At 45.7% G+C, this 2,334-nt stretch overlaps 1 pseudogene; it reads left to right on the forward strand.

The window, feature by feature from the left end:
• Nucleotides 1-792: 792 nt before the first annotated feature.
• Nucleotides 793-910, forward strand: LOC124778244 (annotated as a pseudogene).
• Nucleotides 911-2,334: the final 1,424 nt, after the last annotated feature.

Raw genomic sequence — 2,334 nt, forward strand, 5'->3', positions numbered from 1 at the left:
CTGCATCAAACCAGTCTCAGGACTGAAGACCACAACAACAACAAGCAGTCTCCTTTACAGATGAACCACATCTTCCCAAAATACTACCAATGAACCGAAAACGACTATCCGCCTTCCCCACAACTGCCATTAGATGCTTGTCCCATTTCACATCGCTCTGCAATGTTGCGCCGAAATATTTAATCGACGTGACTGTGTCAAGCGCTACACTACTAATGGAGTATTCAAACATTACGGGATTCCGTTTGCTATTCATCTGCATTAATTTACATTTATCTGTATTTAGAGTTAGCTGCCATTCTTAACACCTGTTACAAATCCTGTCCAAGTCATCTTGTATCCTCCTACACTCACTCAACGACGACACCTCCCCGTACACCACAGCATCATCAGCAAACAGCCGCACATTGCTATCCACCCTGTCCAAAAGATCATTATGTAGATAGAAAACAACAACGGACCTACCACACTTCCCTGGGGCACTCCAGATGATACCCTCACCTCCGATGAATACTCACCACACTCACCATTATGTTTCCGTTTCTTTACTGTCACCTCCAGCAAGCGGACGAGTTATGTTAGCCAGGGTATCTTCAAGGTGTGATACCACAGGAGAGTGGAAGCCATGTTCTTAATGAAGTCATGTTTAAGTGAATGCTAGATCGTGAAATTTTGTTGAAAACATCTGCAGGGGAAAAGTGGGTTACCGAATAATTAAATATAGGGTGCTATCTAAATAAACATTAAAATGTATTCGGAGTTGCGAATATGGACAGCCATCAGTTGTGTAATGCCAACGGCCTTGCCGCAATGGTAACATCGGTTCCCGTCAGATCACCGAAGTTAAGCACTGTCGGGCTGGGATAGTACTTGGATGGGTGAGCAACCGGTCTGCCGAGCGCTGTTGGCAAGCGGGGTGCACTCAGCCCTTCTGAGGCAAACTGAGGGCCTACTTGACTGAGAAGTAGCGGCTCCTGTCTCTTAAACTGACATACGGCCCGGAGAGCGATGTGCTAACCACATGCCCCTCCGTATTCGCATCCAGTGACGCCTGTGGGTTGAGGATAAAACGGTGGTCGGTCGGTAACGTTGGGCCTTCATGGCCTTCTCGGGCGGATCTTAGTTTTACTAGTTGTATAATGAAATGACGACAGTGAAAATTTGAGCCACACCAGGACTCGAACCTGGATTTCATACTTTTCCCGAGCGGTCGCCTTATCATTAGCTTTCTGATCACGGTTCACTGCCCGACTCAAAATTCCATTCGTCGTCAACCATGTGTCTACAACCTCCACTCGTACATTCATATGGATATTCACGTACAGCGATGTCGGCGGATAAATACTATTTTGCACTGCCTGTGTTATTCATGCGTGTTCGAGAGAACATTGCATCGTATTTCTGAATAACACAGGCACTGCAATACTGAAAATACCGTTTGTTTGATACATATTTCTATTTTACTTCTGGGCAGAACGTTCTTTGCGATGGTCATACAGGGTGTTCGGAAATACCCGTTACAAACTTCAAGGACTTGTGGACAGGAGTGAGTACATAATATTGTGAAGAGAAACCCGTGTCCACAAAAGTACCGTTTTCGTTCTACGAGGGTTTCAGTTCCTATGTATAACGCATCTACGACTGCTGAGGGAATGACATAAGTCTCAGAGCTGCTTCTCATGGTAAGCAGTAGGGTAGACAGGATGACGTGTACTTCGTCGGATGGACACCTGAATGCCGGACAGGTGCGGTTCGGACACATCTCGACAGGCGATATGGTGGAATATGGACAGGCCGAAGTGGTCCAACCGCGTGGCCGCCATGATCGCCGGATTTAATTCCTATAGACTACCTCTTGTGGGGTCGTATACAAAGTTCAGATTCCTGTTGAAGGAGAGGAAGATCAGCTGGCACGAGTTCTGGCCGCTGTGGCAGATATTCTAGGGACACCAGAGTACCAGAAATGATTCACAGGTACAGTGTCTCAGTGTCTTTAACAACGTTGTGGTCGCCACATCGAGTCGCTGCTGTAACGCACCAGCCAGTGCTGTTGTGTACGCATAGTGGGGAGAAGGGTTTCTCTCTTACTCTGGGATAATGTGGACAAATAATGTTCAACTGTTAATACAAACAAATGTGCTCAAGTGGTAAATCGATTTTTCGTTATGTTTCCTTTTGAACTGTTACCTAATAATTTCACTGCGTCACGCCTAATTCAATTCGTCAAACTGAAGTCGGACAGTTTAACATCTCTACTGAAACAGTTTTAGAATAAAAACGGTATGTTTCAGGGCATGGGTTCCTGCTGAAAATATTATGTACTCTCACCCCTTT

Source organism: Schistocerca piceifrons, chromosome 2 (genome assembly GCF_021461385.2).
Source record: "Schistocerca piceifrons isolate TAMUIC-IGC-003096 chromosome 2, iqSchPice1.1, whole genome shotgun sequence".
NCBI lineage: Eukaryota > Metazoa > Arthropoda > Insecta > Orthoptera > Acrididae > Schistocerca > Schistocerca piceifrons.